This window comes from Myxine glutinosa, chromosome 6 (assembly GCF_964187855.1).
Source record: "Myxine glutinosa chromosome 6, kmMyxGlut1.1, whole genome shotgun sequence".
In the NCBI taxonomy this organism is placed as follows: domain Eukaryota; kingdom Metazoa; phylum Chordata; class Myxini; order Myxiniformes; family Myxinidae; genus Myxine; species Myxine glutinosa.
Genome location: NC_136266.1, coordinates 51207943 through 51231932, shown reverse-complemented (window position 1 = coordinate 51231932; position 23990 = coordinate 51207943). Strand labels below are relative to the sequence as shown.

The following is a 23990-nucleotide window of genomic DNA, read 5'->3' as shown; positions in this document are numbered from 1 at the left end:
GGGCCCGTCCGGACGAGCCCGGCATGGCGATCGCGCCCTGGCCGCGTCCTGGCAGGTGCAAGGCGATTGTGTACATTCAGCGGGAACCGCTACACACGCCCCTCCAGAATCGACCTGCACCGGCAGGGTCAATTTAAGGGGGGTCCGGATGACCCGGCCGAAGCGACCCCTGGAGGGTCGTGGGGGGGGGGGGGTCCGATCCGGTGGTGGGTGGTCGAGCGGGGGGAACTGTGGGCGGGGGGCGGCCTCGCCGCGGAGGAAGGGCCAACCGTGGTGGTCGGTCGACGTCCATGTGCGCCGGTTTGAGGCGGTCCACAGAGATCCGGTCCAACCGGCCGCCGACGTCGACGACGAAGGACTTGTCGCCCCGTCGCAGGGCCCGTCGTACGGCGGCCGGAGTGGCCCCCGGTGCGCGTCATGACGCACAAAGACTTACTCCGCCGTGCGAAGCGCCAGGGGGGATGTAGGACTGGGGGCCACCGTGGCAGGACGTTGGCACGGGGGCAAATCGTCAGGCGGGCTCCGGGAGGTCCGAGCGCTGGTGTGCGGCGGACCAGGGACTGGTAGCGTCAGGCACGAACTCGCCCGGGACGTGGAGCGGCTGGCCGTAGACTAGCTCGGCGGCGGATGCCCGGATGTCCTCCTTGGGGGCCGTGCGGAGGCCCAAAAGGACCCACGGCAGCCGGTCGGTCCAACCGTCGTCCTGAAGGCCGGCCATGAGCTGAGCAGCGCGGGGCACGAATCGGTGATAAAAATTCACCATGCCGAGGAACTCTTGTAGGGCCTTGATGGAACGGGGACGCGGGAACGTGGTGATGGCCTCGAACCTTGGTCGGCAGCGGCACGGCCCCGGTATTGGTGATGCGGTGGCCCAAAAAGTCAATGGTCGTCGTGCCGAAGTGGCATTTGGCCGGGTTGACAATTAAGCCGTGCTCGCTGAGGCGACCGAACAGTGTTCGGAGGTGGAGGAGGTGCTCGGCGCGGGACGTGCTGGCGACGAGGATGTCGTCCAGATAGACGAAAAGAAATGGCAGGTCGCGCAGCACGCCGTCCATTAAGCGCTGGAACGCCTGGGCCGCGTTCTTGAGGCCAAACGGCATCCTCAAAAATCGAACAGGCCGAACGGCGTGATGACGGCCGTCTTCGGGACGTCGGCCGCCCGGACAGGTACCTGGTGGTATCCCCTATCAGGTCAATTTTGGAAAATATGACCCGTCCCGCCAAACGGGCGGAAAAGTCCTGGATGTGCGGGATCGGGTACCTGTCGGGGGTGGTAGCGTCGTTGAGGCGGCGGTAGTCACCACACTGGCGCCATCCGCCCACCAGCTTTGGCACGATGTGCAGTGGTGAGGCCCACGCGCTATTGGAGCGCCGCATGATGCCGAGGTGCTCCAACGCGTCGAACTCGGCCTTTACCACGGCGAGCTTGGCCGGGTCGAAGCGGCGGGCCCTGGCATAGACCAGCGGGCCCGTAGTGGGTATGTGGTGCTCGATCCCATGCCGCACTGCGACGGCCGAAAACGTCGGCCGCGTGAGGGCCGGGAATTCCGCGAGCAGGCGAGCGAACTCGTTCGCCGTCGGGAGGGCGCATGCCAGTTCGGTCGGCGCGGAGCTGCTCATCGTGCACGCCAGGGAGCTGAAGGTCTCGGCGTTGACAAGGCGACGACGTTTGACGTCGACCAGCAGCCCGTGCGCGCAGAGGAAGTCGGCGCCCAGCAAAGCCATGGGGACGCAGGCGGTCACAAAGGTCCACTGAAAGCGCTGGCTGCCGAAGCAGAGGGTGACGTCGCGTGGGCCGAAAGTGCGTATGGCCGAGCCATTAGCGGCGACCAAAGAGGGGCCGCAAACGGCGTCCCGCCTGTCCTTCTCGGAGGCGGGTATGACGCTCAGTTGGGCGCCGGTGTCACAAAGGAAATGCCGCCCGGACGCTTTGTCCCGAATAAAAAGCAAGTTGCCCGAGTGGCCGGCGCTCATGGCTGGGAATGAACGCCGGCCCGGCCGTTTCCCGACTTGCCGAAAGTGCACGGGGGTCGGCACGTCCGAGCCTTGTGTCCGAACCTGGCGTGGTAATAACACCACGCCTGGTCAGGTGGAGGCCCCGGCCGTCGTGTCGGAAGCGGTCGGCGCGGCGTGGCGGCCGCCAGTCGCACCGGCAGTTCGGCCTCCAACCGCGCAGGGCGCTCGGGCGTCGTGGGCGTCGGCTTGGACGGCGGCAGGCTCCAGGTAGCCGCGCCGATGTGTTGGCCCGCCGAGGAGATCTTATCGGCTTCTCTGGCGAGGGCGCGGGGATCGGTGATCGACGTGCCAGCCAGGGCGAGGCGTACCGGGTGAGGCAGCTGGCGAAGGAACAGCTCGCGGAACAGAAAATCCGGAGAGTGCTCACCGAGCAACGAGAGCATATAGTCCATGCGCTCGGACGGGCGCGTGTCGCCGAGCTCGGGCAGGTCGAGCAGGCGCCGTGCGCGTGCCGCCGGTGAGAGGGCGAAAGCGTCGAGGAGGAGCGTCTTCAGCGCGTCATACTTGTCGGCAGCCGGCGGGTGCTCGAGGAGGCTCAGGGCGCGGGCCACGGTGGCGGAACCGAGCGCCGCCACGACGTGGTGGAAGCGGGTGTCGTCCGTGGTGATGCCTCGCAGGGCGAACTGGGAGTCCGCCTGGGCGAACCAAACAGCTGCGTGAGCCTCCCAGAAGGTAGGCAGTTTAAGAGTCACTGTCGTGTCCATGTCGGTAGGTCACCAGTGAAGGAGCTGCGCTCCAGCGCGAGTCGAAAGAATTGACGCGACCAAAGACGGAATTCGTCCGAGTTGCTTTATTGAAACAAAACAGCTCAGGTATTCTGACAAGCCCGTTTATCGGGCAGCAATATATATACACATTTATGCCGGGGCGTTTGCCCGGGAAAACCGAGACCGGGCATGCCCGGGTGTCAAGGGCGAGTCCGGGAAAGGCGAGTCTGGACATGCCCGGGCGTCCTGGACGCGGCCTGGCAAGTCGAGGCTGGGCGTGCCCGAGCGCTCTGGGCGAGCCCTGGAAAGGCGAGTCTGGACATGCCCGGGCGTCCTGGACGCGGCCTGGCAAGTCGAGGCTGGGCGTGCCCGGGCGCTCTGGGCGAGCCCTGGAAAGGCGAGAGCGGGCGAGCCCTGGAAAGGCGAGAGCGGGCATGCCCGGGAAAGACGAGACCGGGCGTGCCCGGGAGGTTCGGGCGTGCCCGGGAACAGCGAGTCCGGGCATGCCCAGGAGAGGCGTGTCTGGGCTCGTCCGAACGAGCCCAGCATGGCGATCGTGCCCTGGCCGCGTCCTGGCAGGTGCAAGGCAATTGTGTACATTCAGCGGGAACCGCTACATTGTTGTGTTTTTTTTTTGTATACGTGGTCGAGGCTCGTGAAAGAGCTGGATCAGAATGGAATCCTGCTACATTAACCCTAGGTAGGTATACCCATCCATACAGAATGGTTACACCCTGGGGTACATCTACTTAGGGTTAAATAAGGTAGGTGTGTGTGTGTGTGTGTGTGTGTGTGTGTGTGTGTGTGTGTGTGTGTGTGTGTGTGTGTGTGTGTGTGTGTGTGTGTGTGTGTGTGTGTGTGTGTGTGTGTGCGCGCGCGCGCGCGCGTGCCATTGGTTGTTATCTCCATAATTTCGGTTTTCGAAGGTGGAACGGAGTCCTCCCAAGACTCGAAGGAGTCCTTCCAAGACCCCCGCTTTAGTGAAGGATTTCGATTCATGGGCTAAGTTGTGAAGTTGTGTTGTCTTCACAGCTTTGTTTTCTGGAAACTCCTATCTGTCTTTTTGCTGATGACTCCACCCTCAGTCGCTCCATCTCTCATCCCTCAGATTGATAGGCAGCAGCCTCTTCACTCTCTGCAGACCTCGAAAAAAAATCACAAACTGGTCAAACAAGTGGAACATGCCATTCAATCCTGACAAATCTCACACCCTCACTATGTCTCTCCGAAAAGACCGTCTGGATAACTCTCCCATCTGCTTTCTCAACAATCCTCTCAATGAAGTTCTGTCACTCAAGCTTTTGGGTCTCACTATCTGCCATGATCTTTCCTGGGAAACCACATTTCCAAGCTGGCCCCCAAAGCTAGTCGCCGACTGGGCATCCTCCATCATATGAAGTCCTTCCTTGGCACAACTGAGCGACTCACCACTTAAAAAGCTTGATGGAATACAGCTCTCCCCTCTGGGCTGGTGTTCCTGCCTCACACCTAGCTCGTCTTCACGCTGTAGAAACCAAAGCTTTCAGAATCATTGGAATCTCCCGCGATGAAGCTGATTCTGAGGGCCTTTCTCACCCTCACCGCAGGCAGGTTGGTGGTCTTTCTGTCTTCTACCGACTCCTCTCCTGCCTAGCTCCCCCTGCTGTATATGTGCTCTGTCCCCCAAATATTCCTGCAGAATGCACAAGATCTATCAGCAACCCTCTTATGGTTAAACTGCCAAAATAACGACTCTCTGCTCACCTTCTCTCTTTTATTCCTCTTTTTTCCCACCTCTGGAACAAACTCCCACACTCTCTTCAATCCCACTAAATAATGGCCTCCATTAATACAGAAATAATGGCCTCCAGGTCTTCAAAACAGCTGTTCACCACCATCTCTTATCTTCCCCCATCCAAAACCTTGATCGTTTCTACCCCGTTAATACACCCCAAATCCACCTTTTTCAAATTCTCTGTTTTCTTTCCTGAATGTCCTTATAGTGCCCATCTTGTTTATCCCAGGTACACCGCCCCAGCCCTCTCCCTTCCACAGATCTTCCGATGTCCCTGTTCCCTTCTGTTGTTGTGCTTCTTTCGCTCTCCCCCTCTTGTCTCCCGCTCCCTTTATTATATGTTGTATGTGTTAGCTCTTACACGAGCCTAGACTTAATATCCAAAAAAAAAGAAATTGTGCTATTATCATAAAATTTTCACCAAAGCTTTATCTTACTATAATTCACCAAATGTCCATCCATCTGTCTGTCTGTCTGTCCGTTCGAAGGTACCGTAAAAACTGCTGAACCGATCGCAAAGATATTTTGGGTGCGTAATCCTGGGATCTCCAGGAGTAAAATAGGCTATTTAGTTTTCCCAATTTCAGCTTTAGTCTCCAGCATTCTCAGGTTTGGACTCCCGCATAACATTTGCGTTCACATAACGTTCATTGTGACGATGTTTTCATTGTGACTATGTTGTTTTCCCGGGTGCCGCACAAGCGGCTGCACCGATCGAACTCGGTGACCTCGGACAAAGACCTTTTATAAGGACATGGGTTGAATCCCTGCTGAGAGAATTCCAACCCCCTCGCTCCCCGCCATCACGGCCATCTCTCCAACTTACAAGCCCACGAGATATGCGAAAAGGACGAACCAAAACCAATATAAACATCATTCGTATATAAACATCATTAAAAGTAAATAATGACCTCGGCCAAAGTTCAAACGCCGTTTAATCTCTACATGATTGAATTCCACATAGCTATTTGGGCGGTGAATACGCTAACAGATCGCTGTCTCCATCGATCTTGCCAAGGCCGTAACAGCTATCGGCTCAAAATCCTTTTTACTGTTGATTTGGTACAGTTACACGTATCGGGTATTTGGTACACGTATCGGGAGTACATACGACATAGCGATTGTGAACACGATTATCGATCACGATTCACGATCACGATCATCACGATCATAGTGTATCGATCACGATTTGAAACGCGATGGAATAATATTTACGGATATGAACAGTGATGTGGCTTTTATTGAAATTCTCAAGATACTGTTTAGATTTTGATGATTTGCGTGTGATATGATTCAACGGATGTTTATATGAATCGTTTAAAATAAAAAAAGCCTTCAATATCTGATATTTTTCCCTTTTCATTTGGGCTTCCAATTGAAGCCCCGCCCATAGGGTGGGTACCGTTGCTAGTTATGATAATACTGAGACGACAAATTGATAATTTTGTTGAAGGTCAAAGGTCAGCATCGCGTAAAATCGATTTTAATCCAATTGACCTGAAATTTCAATTTGCCGTTTGAGTCTTGTCATCAAATTTTCAACAAAACTTTATGATAACATGTAGAAGTCAAATTAGTAATTTTGTCAAAAGGTTAAAGTTCAGCGTCACATAAAATCATCAATTTTCATCCGATTGACCTGAAATTTTAATAATTTGCATTTTGGGGCACTGAATTGGTTCACCAATCAAGGTCAAGGTTGTGTAAAATCACCAATTTTCACCCTGTTAATCAGAAATTTAAAGAATTTGCATATTGGTTCAAATAATTAGTTCACCAATCAAAAGCTAGAAGCTGAATTATTTATTTTTTTGATATAAAGCTCAAAGATCAAGGCTGCATAAAATCATGAATTTTCATTTTGTATTTTTTTAAAAACTGTTTTCATTATTTTGAGCATACAGAAGAAGAAGAAGAAGAAGAAGGAGAAGAATAAATAAGAGGAAGATGTGTAAATACAAATGGACGTGGAAGGGCTTTCTATTTTCAGAAAATTTCTATTTTTTATTATTATTTTGGGATTCCAAGGGAATCTTGCTGATTGATTTCTCAACACAAAAGTGCAATTGAAAGGGAATATATGTAGCCAGCCTTATACAAAAATTGTAGCAACTAATCAAGTGCAAACTCCATGGAATGCAGCCTACTCGTAAAAGGTGTGTTCCTCCTCCATGGCACAGGACCTGTGCACATGCTTCATTTTTGTCAAATCACCATTCATGATTGGCTTTATGTGACTGGATCACCCCCACCTTAGAGCTTAGACCTGCTATCCAGAGTCCATTATCTCTTCCACCATTTGAAGTCTCACTTGTGTTGCACCTGACTGAGATGTGGACTGAGATGACAAGCAACTGACTGAAGCAACCAAGATGATGAAGAGGCAATCTGTAAACTTCTATTTTACTGGCACTGACAGTTTGAAAGATGACTAGAGCGACACTCGGTAGAGCGCATGCCTCTGCCAGGCTGAGGAGGTTACGTTTTGTATCCCACTCATAGGTCGGATTTGCTGATATAGTTTGGGTGTTTAATCAGGAGATGGTTATTGAAATAATGTGTGCATCCTGGAGGAGATATATAGCTTGTTTGGACGGGTGATGGATACTGTGATTGGTGCTGCGCAGGTTTGATGGACCGAATGGCCTCCTCCTGCCAAAGTTCCTTGTGTGTATCCTTTGCTCCTTTTACATTACTTGTGTGTATCCTCAGGTCTCCGATTTATACTCTATTCTGAATCGAGACCTTAATTGTGCTGAACCTAAACTTCAATTGAGGCCGTGATGTTTGACTCCACGGGAGGTCCCTTTATCGTCGACTCCAACATAACAATTCCAATATCTTTTGTTTCTGTAAAATCTTTGCACTCTTCTGAACTTATTGCTCTTCAAAATAATCCACAGGTAATTGCATTTCTTACACTGTTGTCTTTTTAATTGGCTCGTTGATTTGGGGTTTAATGGCAGATCCATCTCGAGAGTATTAAATCCACTTCTGTGCTATTACACTGCACTTGCAAGGAGTGAAGGAAATGAGGCACCAAGGACGAAACACATCACAACCCATTTTATAATCTCACCAGCCACCTGTGTATTGTCTTTACATCAATCGCACAGATTTATAATGGGGCAGGAGATGGAACAAGTGAAGGTGCAAGGTTGAAAAGCAGTCTTACGAACAACAACAACAACAAATATTTCGCCAAATTGTTCTGGAGCATGATGCAAGGCAGCTGTGAAAGGGAGGGTAGCTGGTTGGGAGGAAGGGTTCTGACTGTTGTGAAATCATTTGATGAAGAAGTATTATCTCCGATTTAAGTGTTACTCGGACTTTACTTTATTCCATTTGAGACGAAGGAAAATTGTTTTCTATTATTTACGAACTGGTCAGGGAGTATTTTAAAGCCGAATGTTTTATTCAAAATTATGGGGCTGACAGGATGGCCGCGAAGTACGCACACTTTCCTCGAAGCTTTTTAGCCTGGGATTGAAACTTTCAACTTGGTGTTTCACAGACAGAATGATTCTTCAGTGTGTATGCCGTCCTTCGGATGGACGTTAAATCTGCTGGCATTAGTTGATGGACGTTTAAGATCCCACAGAGTCCTTCGCGAAGAGTAGGTGAGCTATGAACACTATGAACAGCAGCCCGGCACTATGAACACATTTCAAATTCCTGCCCCAACTAGCAGAGGGCATTGCATTAGCGGTGCAGCCACACCCTCAGTGATTCTACCGCGCAGCCTTGTGCTACATACAACCGAAAAAAAAATCATCAAAATTATTTATTTCAAATGAAGGTCTTCAATTTGTGTCCGGACCTGTGAGGGGTGTCAAATTTGAGCATAAGATTGTTTGCGAAACGTAATCTTCTGCTTATTGCTTTTATTTCAAGGAAAACACCGCTAAATGGATTGCACCCAATATGCACCAACAGACTCAATACCTGACAACTTGATTAAGAACTGTGTTGTCCATATTTTGTCATCGTGAGAAGGTTCACTCAATGGGAGACTAGAATATGCCTGTAAGGATGGACATTCGTTAGAAATAAGCGTTTCATGCAAATGATAGGAGGAAAGCAGAAAATGACAATCATAAACCAGAACGGCACTCGGTAGAACGCAAACCTCCGCCAGGCTGAACAGTTCATGTTTTGTATCCCACTGACTGTTCAGATCTGGATTCGGACCTGAACCAAAATCTAATCGGTTGTTCTTGTCACCTAACCAACTCATCCACCAAGTTTTGTCATAACTCGTCCATAATTTTGTTAAATATCATGTTATGTATCGGTTTTAGCCCGATCTCTCAATAGTGAAGAATCACTTAAGAAATTAAAAAATTCTCGTATCCAAATCCACATTCAAATCTTCACCAAAATCGAATCGATTGGTCCTTGTGACACATCTAACCTGTCTACCAAGTTTCATCCTAATCCGTCCACAACCTTTTGAGATATCGTGTTATATATCGGTTTTAGCCCCATCACTCAATGGTGAAAAATCACTTAAAAAATTATCTGATCCGGATCTGGATGCGAATCTTCACCAAAATTGAATCAATTCTTACTTGTCACATACACAACATCTCCACCAACCTTCGTCCGAATCAGTCCACAAAGTTTTGAGATATCCTGCTGTATATAGTTTTTCGCCCTATCTCCAAATGGTGAAGAATTACTTAAAATACTAGGGTACATGAACCGCCCCGTTTTTGAAAAATATTCTCATACTAGCCGAAACCCGTGGAACATCCACGGAAGGGAAGATGTGGTGCATGGATAGAGTGTACCATTATGGATGGCATAGGGGATTTGCTTTTCCGAGTAAGAGTTAGGAAGAAAGATGAGAATGAAGAGTGCGTATATGAACAACGATCGCCGACACCGGCACAAATGCATGCTCTGGATTGTCCACTCAGTGGACGGCTTGCTTTCGCCTTCGCCTGTCCAATCAGCGGACGGCTTGCTTCGCCTTCGCCCAGCAGATGCCAATACGATGGCGTCATAAGATGGCGTCGTATCGGCAGTTAATCGGATGCTTTTGGGCCCCAACGTCGGCTAATTCAGATTTTTCGAGTATGGCTGTACGTGATAAACAAAGCGCGGTTCGTAGATCGTAAATCCATTAGTGCCGTTGGCATCGGGTCACTGGGTGCGGCATAAAAGGGATAACAAAGTCGAGTCCTTACGCTATTATTATATAGACTAGCCGAAACCCGTGGAACATCCACGGAAGGGAGGATGTGGTGTATGGATAGAGTGTACCATTATGGATGGCATAGGGGAGCGCTCATGGGATCTTCTTCTTCTGTTAAGCTCCAATTTTTTCTCTTTAAGTTAAGTCCAATCAGTCCTCTCTGCGCGAAGTGCTCAGGCCATGCCTTCCTGCTCTCATACTTTTGTTGCCGTTCGGTGTAGAAAGGGATTGACATATCGTTCGTCTGTTTCAGCTCATTATCTTTAAGCTTCCTTACGTCTCGCCACCTGCTACACCTCTCTGATTTACGAGGATTTATGCAACGCACCCCGAGTATCGCAACGTTACTCCATTTAACTTTATTAAAATGACGATAAAGACGTTTCCTTATATATCCTAATTTAAAATGTTCAAGGGAATAAAAAGACCATTTGGTTCACACCACCCATGTTCACACCACTCAACTGTCCAATCAGCGGACGGCTCGCTTCGCCTTCGCCCAGCAGATGCCAATACAATGGCGTCGTAAGATGGCGTCGTATCGGCAGTTAATCGGATGCTTTTGGGCCCCAACGTCGGCTAATTCAGATTTTTCGAGTATGGCGGTACGTGATAAACAAAGCGCGGTTCGTAGATCGTAAATCCATGAGTGCTGTGGGCATCGGGTCACTGGGTGCGGCGTAAAAGGGATAACAATGTCGAGTCCTTACGCTATTATTATATAGATTCCACTAGCCAGATCCGAATTTCACCAAAATCTGATAATTTCTTCCTTCTCACATACCCAACCTCTCCGCCAAATTTCGTCTGAATCCGTCAACAACTTTTTGAAACATCTTGTTCACAGTCAAATAAAAAGACAGGGGTGGAAATATATCCTCCATTCACCTTCGATCGCAGAGGCAAAAATATCGATGAAGTTTATGCCAAGGAAGTTCATTTGAATGGGTAACCTTGACCTGGAAAATCTCAGGAGTTTATGCTTTTCTCTTCAAACTTGTACACGCACATTTTGAAAATGTTGGTGAGTGTAATAGTCATTGGCATAATGGTGCAGAAGTACTTTGATCATAACCACACTTGAGCAAACCATTAGATAGTGCTTCTGCCATTTCATATACTGTCCCCTTTCATGGCAGTTGGGCCTGGCAGGTCTCTCTGGCAACCTTTCCTTTCAACACCAAATGTCGACTTTCCTGAAAATCTCTCTTGGAGATAAGTTTCTATGCATCTTTACCACTGGTACACTTAGGACCAATACTTTGAAGCAGCTTGATTGTCCTTGGTGATATGGCAGCAACCTGACTTTATGTTTATTGAATGGTTTTCGATCTTTGCATTTCCTCATTTCTTGTGATTGTGATACTCCCACAGCGTTCACAGTGACAGAAGGCTTGTATCTATCTATATATATTTATCTGTGCAGTGTCTGTCTTGTCTTGTGTTGTCTTGTCACTGAACTACTCCCTCAAACTTTTGTGAAATCGTACCAAACTTCTGGTATGCACATATCTCTCCCGTCGGTAGGTCCTAAGGGTATTCTTTTTGAAAAATGTTCTAATTTTTTTATTTTTGGAATTTTTTGGGGGAATTTTTTTTTCCCAACTTACGTTTTCAACTTGAATTGTTTATAAAATGTGATATCACGTATATTACAAATACATTTGTGCAAAATAATTGTTTGAATTATGATTGGTTTAAACCATGACAAAACGGCAACTCAGGTACAGTCATTTATATATACTAGGGCATGCCCGTACTATATCTATATCTAAAATTATATCCCCCCCCTCTATTTTCATGAAATGGTTTGGTCCAAAGCGAACGGCTTGCGAGTACGGTGACAATCCCCCCCCCTCTATTTACATGAAATGGTTTGGTCCAAAGCGAACGGCTTGCGAGTACGGTGACAATCCCCCCCCCTCTATTTACATGAAATGGTTTGGTCCAAAGCGAACGGCCTGCGGAGTTTGGTAAAGAAATCGCCATAGCGTGCACAAACGCGCAGGAAAGCGAAAGAATCGCAAATTAGTTTTAATTAGTTTTAAAACATAGTTGAACGCCAACATAGTTTGCCAACGTGAAATAAATGAATACGCTCTCAAATGTGCCGTCCGAGGCAGAGTCTGTTCGGCACGTTCGGCACACGTGATAGCTCGCTGCTCTCTGATTGGTTGAATCGTTTTTTGGACATAGCTCGGTAACTACTTGTCCGATTAATATGAAACCTTGAAAAGGCACATCCTCGGGTCCCCAGCAATATACCTGGCAAGTTTAAAGTATATCGGACCCGTGGTTGTCGAGAAACAGCGGTCACAGACATACATACATACATACATACATACATACATACATACATACATACATACACACAGAGATTACTGGAATTATAGATAGATATATCTGCACATCTGGGCAGTCTGTGCTGTCACTTAACGACTCCCTCAAACTTTTGTTTCCGTGGTTGTGAAGTGTTTTTAATAACGTTGTGGTGGTTTTGAATCACGTGGTGGTGAGGTATTTTGAATTATGTGGTGGTGAGGTGTTTTTAAATGACGTGGTGGTGAGGTATTTTTAAATCACATGGTGGTGAGGTGTTTTTAAATCACATGGTGGTGAGGTGTTTTGAATTAATTGGTGGTGAGGTATTTCTAATTACGTGGTGGTGAGGTGTTTTTAATTATGTGGTGGTGAGGTGTTTTGAATTAATTGGTGGTGAGGTATTTCTAATTATGTGGTGGTGAGGTGTTTTTAATTATGTGGTGGTGAGGTATTTCTAATTACGTGGTGGTGAGGTGTTTTTAATTATGTGGTGGTGAGGTGTTTAAAATTAGTTGGTGATGAGGTGTTTTGAATTACTTGGTGGTGAGGTATTTTGAATTACATGGTGGTGAGGTATTTTGAATTACGTGGTGTTGAGGTGTTTGAATTACGTGGTGGTGAGGTGTTTTGAATTGTGTGGTGGTGAGGTTTTTTGAATTATTTGGTGGTGAGGGATTTTGAATTACGTGGTGTTGAGGTGTTTTGAGTTGCGTGGTGGTGAGATATTTTGAATTACTTTGTGGTGAGGTGTTTTGAATTACGTGGTGGTAATGTCTTTTGAGTTACTTGGTGGTGAGGTGTTTTGAATTACTTGGTGGTGAGGTGTTTTGAATTACTTGGTGGTGAGGTGTTTTGAATTACTTGGTGGTGAGGTGTTTTGAATTACTTGGTGGTGAGGTGTTTTGAATTACTTGGTGGTGATGTCTTTTGAATTACTTGGTGGTGAGGTGTTTTGAATTACGTGGTGGTGAGGTATTTTGAATTACTTTGTAGTGAGGTGTTTTGAATTACGTGGTGGTGAGGTATTTTGAATTACTTTGTAGTGAGGTGTTTTGAATTACGTGGTGGTGATGTCTTTTGAATTACTTGGTGGTGAGGTGTTTTGAATTACGTGGTGGTGAGGTATTTTGAATTACTTTGTAGTGAGGTGTTTTGAATTACGTGGTGGTGATGTCTTTTGAATTACTTGGTGGTGAGGTGTTTTGAATTACTTGGTGGTGAGGTGTTTTGAATTACTTGGTGGTGAGGTGTTTTGAATTACTTGGTGGTGAGGTGTTTTGAATTACTTGGTGGTGAGGTGTTTTGAATTACTTGGTGGTGAGGTGTTTTGAATTACTTGGTGGTGAGGTGTTTTGAATTACTTGGTGGTGAGGTGTTTTGAATTACTTGGTGGTGAGGTGTTTTGAATTACTTGGTGGTGAGGTGTTTTGAATTACGTGGTGGTGGAACAGACTAAGAAGGTGTCTGCAGCATCGCCGCTGGACATAGCAACAGTGGAGTGCAGTTTTGTTCAGCGATGAGTCCAGATTTTGCCTCCATGCTGCTGATGGGCGTCAGCGGGTATGACACAGAGGTGGGGAAAGGTTTGCTGTATCATTGCAGAGGAAAGGTATGCATCATTGCATCATGCTGTATTCGCCAGATCAATCATTGGGGACGACCCAGTGTGATGGTATGGGCCGGCATTTCCACCCATTTCAGGACACCTCTGGTCGTCATCGAAGGCAATCTCACTAGTCAGCGTTATGTCAATGAAGTTTTGAGACCTCATCTGCTGCCATTTCTCCAGGCTCATCCTGACATCGCAGTTTTCCAGCAGGACAACGCTCGACCCCATCCATGCTGCTCGCCTGACCACCAACTTCCTCCAGGATCAGGGTGTTGAAGTGATTCCTTGGATGCCTTATTCCCCTGCCCTCAATCCCATTGAGCATTTATGGGATGAGCTTGGTCGACGTCTTGCACCGAGGAGATGAATGGCTGTCAATCGGCAAATGCTCATTCAAGGCTTGCAGGAGGAGTGGGACAGATTTCCCCAGGACCGCATCAGACACCTGGTACAGAGCATGCGTCGGAGGTGTACAGCCTGCATCATAGCTCAGGGAGGACACTCACGATATTGAGGACTGCTGTCATTCTGTTCTTGACTGTTAGGAGTGTTGTGTCCCTTCCTGTGTCATTTTATTTTGACTGTATTCAGGTGCGTGCCTTTGTGTTGCAGTGCTGTGACTGTTGTTGCACCACCCCTTGTGATGTTCATACTTTTTGCTTTTTTGTAATTGAGGCAACCTCTTGTGTATCGACATGTGTTTTGGAAAGAATGCTGAACTTTACCTGCGTTCAAATATTTTTCATTTTTGCGTGGAGGATTTCAATGGGTGTCCTTCTAAAGATTTGATAAGTTTATTTTGATGTTGAGTATACATTTATAATGATGCGGGATAAGAACATTAGGAGACATTGATGTGCTTGTATGTGGGACTGGCAGGTTGGCCTAGACCCGAGAGGTATGCACACTCACCTCGAAGCTATCTAGCCTGGATTTTATTCCCAACTGAGCTATAAACTGTCATCCCGGTGTTTCACAGGCAGGGTGATTCATCAATGTGTGCGCAGTCCCTCACATGGACGTTAAGTGGGCATCCTGTCTGCCAGCATTTGTTGGTGGATCTAAAAAGATCCAATGGTGTCCTTCGCAAAGCATGGGCGAGCTATCACCGTCATCATGAACATATTCCAAATTCCTGCCCTAACTAGTTGAACGTCACACCTAGCCAGCTGGTTTGTGAAGACTCGGGCCAATCTTCCCCTGGCAAACTCCACAAGAAAAAGGTGGTTGAATAATGGCCGTTAAAAGAAGAAGAAAGATGCGCTTGTGCGTGGATTACAAATGAGTGGATATAAATAATGGATAAATCATCGCAGTCTATGGGACTTGATCCTAGGATCCCAAAATTATGAATTATGGAGAAACAATTTTTCCAAATAGACTTTTTTTTATTCATAACTGTAGATATCAAAGTAAACTGTTATAGTTGAAGGAGGTTACATGTCAGGAATACCTGCAAAAAACATGAGCAGATCTCACAAGTTGCAAAGGTATTCAGCCCCTTAAGTCAGTACTTGGTGGAAACACCTTTTTTGCAGCAATGACTGGTGTGGTCATTTTGGACAGGTCTCTACCAGCTTTGCAAGCCTGGTGTTGGCTTAATGGTAAAGGCGGCTGACTTAAGATATCAGGTCCTGAGTTCAAGCCCCTGTCGTGCCATTGAATTAACACCATCAATTATGTATATATATATATATATGATTGTATATATTTTATTAATCGTTACATTATTATTACTAGCATGGATAGCTTCACTACGCTCGTCTCACCACACGTTGCTACAGAGGCACGGATTTGTTATACTTATAACCGTGGATAACGACCTGACGGAACTTGAGTTGCTGTGTTTACACCAAGCATATTACAAAAAAAAAAAAACAATTGTACAAATTTATTTGTAATATTGGTGATATAATTTATTTGTTATTTATTTGTAATATACAAAGGTCCACATGGTCAAGGGTCCAAGCTGGTCTAATAGGTCTTGAAAGCATCTTATGTGGCTTTGGAGTCTTAAAGGTCTTTGTGTCTTTTGGGTATTTTTGGTCTTCAGGGTCTTTAGGGTCTTTAGGGTCTTTAGGGTCTTTTGTGTCATGTGGGTCTTTTGGGTTATCTGGGTCTTTAAGGGTCTTTGGGGTATTTTTGGGTCCTCAAGGTCTTTTGGATTTTCAAGGATCTCTAAGGGTCTTCATGGTCGTCTGTCTCTTTGAAGTGTTTTGGGTCATTTGGATATTTTGGACTTTTGGGGCCTTTTGAGCCTTGTGGATTTTTAAGGGTCTTTTGGGTATTTTGGGTCTTCGGGGTATTCAAGGGTCTTTGGGGTATTTTGGGTCTTCCGGTTAGTTTGGATCCTCTGGGTCTTTTGGTCTTTTTGGGTCTTCGGGTTATTTTGGGGTCTTGGTGGTCTTAAGGGGGACTTTAATGGTCTTCAAATGTCTAAGGGTTCTCAGCAGTCTAAAAGGGGAAAAGGTATATTCCAACAGTATGTAATTGAGACGTACATAATTAATAGACAGGATGCAACAACGTTCAAACAGTACGTAATTAATAGATATATAGTCGCACGGCTTCACCGGCTCGTGGCTTCACAGACCGTGTTTTTCGGATATATATATATATATATATTTATTTATATATATAGTCGTGTGACTACTCTTGGTGAACACCTTAGGGTAGCACAGATGACCAAACGAGCTTTAACACTCCGAGGCATTCAGTAAAAAATATAGCGGACAATATGCATGGGGGCAAGTGGGGGAGGGGTGAAGTAACAGAAGAGCTTACCTTCGTGGGTCCTACCGGCAGTCGTCAAACCTGCAATAAATAAACTCAAACCGAGGGGAAATTAAAATGTACAAAAATGCCGGCTTTATTAATGAGATGCCGGTTACAAAGAAAAACACGATAAAACTAAAACTAAAAGCCTAAATTGGCACGTCCCCACAGACAGACTTGAAAACAGACGAAGGATAAGATAACTGGATAATAATTGCGTTGCTTGTGGCACATAGCTCAATAGGCTCGTGTCTCTTGTCAGTCCGCGAACGGGTCCCGGAGGTCCGTGCACGGGAACACACGCCTTGGCAAGAAGTCCATGCGTGGATCCAGGCCTCAAGGCGCCCTCGTTCACTCGGTCGCGCGAAGTGACGAGCAGGAGTGCAACTCGTGCCCCCAGCCGTGCCTGTCCTCACTATCTCTGCACGGAAACTGCAGCTCTCCATTCACAGCTCTTCCGCCTCCCAACCACCAGCAAGGTCTCGGATCACTGCTGTTCGTAACGAGGTCCAGAACGGGAAGAAGGAGAGAAGCGTCGGCACACAACCGTTGACGATGACATTCAAGAACGAGCAGGGAGCAAAAGAGAAAATGTCCGCCATAGCGTTGTTTTATCACCCAGGCTCTGACGTCATCCGTGCCTGCTTCACCAATGAGTGAGTGCCACCTGTTTGTCATCCATCTCTGCTCCTACCAGCAAGTCCCATCTTACCCGGGCTTGTGCCAATCAATCAACTAAGAGTTGGGGCTAAGCGGTGGGGCTAAGATTTGGGGCCAAAGAGTTGGGGCCTAAGAGTTGGGGCCTAAGAGTTGGGGCCTAAGAGTTGGGGCCTAAGAGTTGGGGCCTAAGAGTTGGGGCCTAAGAGTTGGGGCCGAAGAGTTGGGGCCAAGAGTTGGGCATAAGAGTTGGCGCTAGGAGGTAGGGAGGGATCTTTGTTCCTTTCACATTTCTTTCTACTTTTTCATAATTCTCTATATTCATTTTAATTCTTGCTTCTTCTTTATTTCTCTCTTTCTTTATCTATCTGTCTTTGGAGAAGTGAATTCTTGCAAAAAAATTCTTTCTGGAAGGTTCACTTAGCTGCGCTTGGATGGGTTTCCGGGTAGAGGAGTAGCGGCTGAAACCCGAATCCTATCCAGGTTTCTCCTGATGACTCCATCTTTGCTCTTTACTTATTCGGTCCTTCTGATGACTCCAATGTAGTATTTGGTTTTCTATTTCATACATACATATACATACAGTCACGTGAAAAAGTAAGTACACCCCATGTAAAGTTTTGACTTTTTGAACATATTTCAACATACAGCTATTTGATCTTCATTTCAACAATATTGATAGATAAAGGTGATATAATATAACAAATATCATGAAACATTTACATTTTGTAGTCCATTGTATAATTTAAATAAACATAAATGCAAATTTCGCATGTGGAAAAAGTAAGTACACCCCTACAGTTTATCACTACTTCAAATACCGAAAATTAGAATCAGGTGCATCAGCTCAGGTGCAAATGATTAGAACATCGTTAGAGAGGATCTTGGAGGGACCTGTCTTATTTAAACCTCAGACATTTAGTTTGGTTTGCTCTTTGTTGTTGAAGTGTGCGGCGTCACCATGCCTAGATCAAAAGAGCTCTCTGAGGCCTTCAGAAAGAAGGTTATAGATGTCTACGAGTCTGGGAAGGGATTTTAAAAGATCTCCAAACAATTTGAAATCAATCATTCGACTGTCTGGAAGATCATCTACAAGTGGAGAAGATTCCAAACAACTGCCAACTTGTTCAGGCCAGGCCGCCCCAGCAAGTTCAGCCCGAGAGCAGACCGCAAGATGCTGAAAGAAGTCTCGAAGAACCCCAGAATGTCATTACGGGACCGACAGGTAGCTCTTGCCACTGTTGATGTCAAAGTGCACAAGTCTACCATTAGAAAGAGGCTGCACAAATTAGGTCTACATGGGAGGTGTGCCAGGAGGAAACCTTTGCTGTCCAGAAAGAACATCAGGGCAAGACGAAAGTTTGCCAATGAACAAAGGCAAAGACCAGCACTTCTGGAACAATGTGCTCTGGACAGATGAGTCAAAGGTAGAGCTATTTGGCCACAGTACCAGAAGACATGTTTGGCGAAAACCAAAGACAGCATTTGACCACAAGAACCTGATACCAACTGTAAAGCATGGTGGTGGAAATATTTTGGTTTGGGGCAGCTTTACTGCATCAGCGCCTGGGCAGCTCACCATCCTAGAATCCACTATGAATTCTTCATTGTACCAGAGGGTGCTTGAGGATAATGCGAGGCCATCTGTCGGAAAGTTGAAGCTCAACCGAAGGTGGACCTTGCAACATGACAATGACCCTTAACATACCAGTAAATCCACCAAGGAATGGCTGAAAAGAAAGAAATGTAGGGTTCTGGAATGGCCAAGTCAAAGCCCGGATCTAAATCCCATCGAGATGTTGTGGGGGGATTTGAAACGAGCTGTGCATGCAAGAAACCCCTCAAACATCGCACAGCTGAAAGAATTGTGCATGGAGGAGTGGGCAAAAATTTCTCCCAGTCGATGTCAGAGACTGGTAGACAGTTATAAGAAACGCCTACTTGAGGTTGTTTCTGCCAAAGGGGGCAATATCACCTATTAGAGCCAGGGGTGTACTTACTTTTTCCACATGCGAAATTTGCATTTATGTTTATTTAAATTATACAATGGACTACAAAATGTAAATGTTTCATTATATTTGTTGTATTATATCACCATTATCTATCAATATTGTTGAAATGAAGATCAAATAGCTGTATGTTGAAATATGTTGAAAAAGTCAAAACTTTACATGGGGTGTACTTACTTTTTCACGTGACTGTACGTGCATAGGCCTATAGTCTATAGTTTGCTCCATTATAATAAGATGGTATTGGTTGCTAAATTATATGTGATTAATTAATTGTAATTAATTATACATAGTACCTAGCTCTCTCTTTCTAAATTCTAAATTCCTTCTGCACAAGCTCTGCTAGTGTTGCTGTAATGTGGCAGTGGAAGATATTTTGGAGGAGTTGAAGAAAGAGATCTCGTAATGCACGGCTTCTCTGTCTTGAATAAATTTTAATATTCATCCCCTTGTGTGTGCTGTTAAATTATATAACGTTCATTAAATCACTTGTAGTTGTTTGTATTGTTCATTTCCATTGGTTGACCAAATGACGAAATTGGTTCTTTGACATCTTCCTTTTGATCTGAACTGAGGAGTTTTTAGGATAATAGCATTTCAAATATTTATTAAGGTAAAGCATGTGAATTGGACGGACTTTAACAACGGCAATACCTGGTAAATGGACAGGCTCTTGAAAGTTGAGCTTCATTTATTGATTCCATCCTTCAATGTTCAAACATTCGATGTTGAACAAACTTGCTTGTATTGCCTGCACTAGAGCCTTAATAATGTACTCGCATGGCTTCTGTTTCTTTTGATGAATACTTTAGTAACTCTGAATCAAACCTGAGAATATCAAACCTGGTTTTAGATTCTCCAACAACATTGTAGCCCTCTTGTACAAGGATCATTCAAAAGGTTTTGAGCCCAATCGGGAAAGAATGCCAAAGGGATTATTTTTTTTCACCCCCTGAGATTGCCAGCCTTGAAAAGTGAGGATATACTAAATATGTATGAACTGAATGACACGTCTTTATTTTTCAGATTTGTCTGATCCCTACACTTTACAAGGGTGAACTATGTTAGAAAATGGTGAAAGATGAGCTTCTTGCCTTCATAATGATCTTTTCTGCATTTAAAGTGCTTTGGGAGATGATGCGGTGTCTTATGCCACCATCACAATATGGGTTGTTGAATTTTAAACCACCTGGATAGCACGAGAGATGAGCCCAGGTCTGGTGGGCAAACTGAAACCCCGAATGAACCCAAACATTAATGCGGCGGAATCCATTATTGTGAATGATTGATGAGTCACTATCCGGGAGTGCAGGAGGTATTGGTACCATCATCAAGTAACATCCTTGGATAAATAAGTTTGCAAATTTTTTTCTCGCCTGGATCGAAATACGAAGGAATATGTTTCCACATATGAAGGAATATCTGAGAAGAAAACATTGAGTTTGATGATAGATATATATATATATATATATATATATATATATATATATATATATATATATATATATATATATATATATATATATATATATCTTGCTATTTATAATTGGTTACAGGGCCAGGAAAAATCATTTTTTTGGGAAGAGCCATACGAAGCTTGAATGCCATTGGAAGAAGTGACTGCATGTTGTAGGGGAATTGTGTTGAGAAATAAGGATTACGTTTATGACATTTCAAGACTTCTGCTTCTAGATCGTTGTGGAAGTCTAAAATGAATTTCCAACTGTTAGTCTTCTATATATATATATATATATATATATATATATATATATATATATATATATATATATATATATATATATATATATATATAATCATCTATATATATATATATATATATATATACAGTAGTGACCCCTAATTCCGAACGCCCCTCATCTCGAACTACTCTAATTCCGAACCGTAAATTCGAGAAAATTTTGTCCCTAATTCCGAATGTATTTCTATAACCGAACCGCCAACATAGCGTTCGCGTGTTGTTTCCAGTGCTGAAATTAAAGAACTGTGCTTCCATTGGTCTAAAACACAGGCCATTGTTGAAAAGTGGCACCCTAATAAAGCAGTGGTTAACAGGAGCATTAACTTGTTCAGTGACAATGTGATTGACCACTTCAGAAAAATTAAGAAAAGTCGCCAACACCAGGCAACTTTGGAGAGGTGGTTCTCTAAAGAAAGCAAGCCTAGTGAGCCCCAACCCTCTACAAGTGGTGTTAAGAGACAAAGAGAGCAAACACCAGAAGCACAATCATCTGATGTTAGCTTGGAAGGTGCCTCACCTTCCAAGCAATAAAACCCTCTCCCTCCTTCCTCCTCTCCAGCTTCCACATGCACCATCAGAACTCTCCACTAAGGTAAATGCAGTTATTTTCATGTTAGTACATTTATTTCTTGTTTTTATTATTATTATTATTTGATATTTAGGGCATTTACTCATCTTATTTTACCTTGAATCATGTGTATTTGCAGTTAACAGTGTCTTGATAATGGGTTTTTGGGGTCCAGGAACGGATTAATTCACTTTCCATTATTTCTTATGAGGAAAATAGTTTCTAATTCCGAACTTTTCCCAATCCGAACTGCCGCTGGAACGAATTAAATTCGGATTTAGAGGTCCCACTGTATATATATATATATATATATATATATATATGTAAGCCAATAAAGGCGAAGCTTATACTTTAGTGATAAATATTTTGATTAAATCTGCATTGTGAATTATAGATATTGTGTGTTACTGTAATTTTAGATAGGAATCTTAGGAATAAATACTTAGGAATAAAGGCTACGTTGATAATCTGGGAAAAGAAGAGATATGTAAAAGAACAAAGTTGTTTTGCCCTACAAGAGTTCTCTGGTGCTGGCACTGCAAAACACCATGTGTGTATTCCTTTCATCTTTAAAAGCTTATCGCAAATGGTTTGAGTTTAATGAACAGCAGATGTTTTACCATGCTGATGGCAACAACTTGTCTCAAATCCCTGACCCCTTGTTCGACCTCTCATCTTCCAGTCTGATGCCTCAAAGCACAGAATAATTCCTTTTGTCTCAAGAAACACGATAAAAGACGCGATTCAACCGAATCGAACAGAAGATTCTCTGGGAAAACGTTTGTGATGCTCTGTGGTCGTGTATGTTGGCATAGTATTGTTAAACTTTGTTGTAATCCTTGTGTGTATTCGAGCGAATCTTCTCCAGAGAATTAAAATAGTCAAATTGCTCTTGGTGTGTGGAGATTCAAGTCGATACCCCTCCGACATCATGCTAAAAACCTTCAGATGACCAACTCTTCCATTTAAGTTGAGAGTGCCTTGTATACAAGTTCTGAGAAAATGAACATTCATACTTGTACAGTTGTAGATTCTCAATCAGAGTTGCTTGAAGTTTTTTTTTTTTTTTTTTTTTGAATACACGAGACACAACACAGAACTGTTAGACGAGGCAAACACAGCCGCTGGACTTGGGGGAGGAGGGGGGGGGGAGCTCCGTCACTTCTCGGGACACTCTGGGTACCAGAAACGTCATAACAACGGCGCCGCCTTTCTCACCACACTCAGAGGGGCATTTCCTAAGGAGGAATTTCATCTTCTCCATGGATGCCAACCTATGAGGATTATCCATGTTCTTAACCTTTCAAATGCTAAATATTAAGCAAAGAATCAGCAAATACCATTTTAATAGTTTTTGGTATGACTCGGTCAGGGTTTGAACCGCCAACCTCCCAGACTCAGAGCAACGCTCTAATTATTACACCACGGAGTCTGGTACTCTTCCTGCCACAGTGTCTTGCATTTGGACATTACATGTTGATTCCCCTGAGAACTAGGTGATGTGTATAGTGAATGACGACCAAGATTTCAGTAATTTGATAAAACTGCAGTGGAATAAACCATGATTGGTCACATTATAAGTTTGGGCCTACTTTATTAAGTTGATATATTTTGTTTTGTGTGAATCTCCTTCATGTAATCTGGATACACGCTCTTCATTGTTTGTTTGACATTGTGGAAGACATACTTGAAGAATATAGTTGTAGGTATTTGTCCTTTAGCTTTGATTACATGTGCATCATGCATAATGTGTGGGTCCTATCAGTACCATGACTAGCCTGCAGCAAATGATCCTGAACCTCTCATTTGGTAATATGTATGCACAATGCACATGCACACACACACACACACACACACATGCACACGCACACGTACACGTACACATACACATACACACACACACAAATGCTCAGCCCACCCCGACCCCCAGCCTGTCCCATCATACCGATAATGGACCATTACACTGCTTTGATACACCAGAGCGAAGCCACTTACTGTCAGAATGATTATTCACCTGATGTTCTGTCCTTTGACCCCCATTAAGATGAAAAGAACCTTTGAGTGGTTGAGGAGAGTGCTTTTTGATATAATAATAATATTTTTTTTGCATGGCTTGATGCATGCAACTTGAACTTTCCCTGAAGTCCTAATTAATCGCTTGAGGATCTGTATAAATTGTGTAAATGAACAGCCAGTCAGAAACGAGCAGGCTTTGGATACCGTCAACACAGATTTGGATATGAGATGAGAAGAGTGGGGTAAAGGGGGTGATGGCGGAGGGGGTGTTGGGGGAGGGGTGTTACTTTATTTGTACATGGGTTTTGACAACAGACAGATTCACTGGATATCTCATCACCTTGGAAACTAGTCGCATACCGTTTTTGTTTCAATTTGTGAAAATCGGGAATAATACTTTTGTATTTATGAAAACAAAAAGAATTTTATTTTAAGGGATATTATTTCTTCGAGGGACCTTTATCCAAAGGGTAAGGATTGTCCACAAGAGCAGTGAGGTTGAACATATTTTTATGTACACATAATATAAAGGCCATCACATCTCGAAAGCAAGTTAATGCTTTGATTTTTGTTATTCC

The 23990-nt window shown here is 44.8% G+C and overlaps 1 protein-coding gene across 3 annotated transcripts in view; it reads left to right on the top strand.

The window, feature by feature from the left end:
* The window catches only part of PC (pyruvate carboxylase), a 663757-nt gene that overhangs the window by 66408 nt on the left and 573359 nt on the right, over positions 1-23990 (top strand). The window lies entirely within an intron of this gene.